Raw genomic sequence first — 207 nt, forward strand, 5'->3', positions numbered from 1 at the left:
GTAATAGTTCCCAACTTTCAAGAGTTAACATATTATCTCTTTCCTCCCCAAATACCAAAAGGGGAAAAAGAACCCTGTGTGTCCCTTCTAAAGAGTTGCTAAANGTAATAGTTCCCAACTTTCAAGAGTTAACATATTATCTCTTTCCTCCCCAAATACCAAAAGAGGAAAAAGAACCCTGTGTGTCCCTTCTAAAGAGTTGCTAAC

At 37.9% G+C, this 207-nt stretch overlaps 1 protein-coding gene across 1 annotated transcript in view; it reads left to right on the plus strand.

Annotated features, from left to right (window-relative positions):
- The window catches only part of COPA (coatomer protein complex subunit alpha), a 38,358-nt gene that overhangs the window by 30,565 nt on the left and 7,586 nt on the right, over positions 1 to 207 (plus strand). The window lies entirely within an intron of this gene.

This window comes from Vombatus ursinus, unplaced genomic scaffold (genome assembly GCF_900497805.2).
Source record: "Vombatus ursinus unplaced genomic scaffold, bare-nosed wombat genome assembly UNPS02014838.1, whole genome shotgun sequence".
In the NCBI taxonomy this organism is placed as follows: domain Eukaryota; kingdom Metazoa; phylum Chordata; class Mammalia; order Diprotodontia; family Vombatidae; genus Vombatus; species Vombatus ursinus.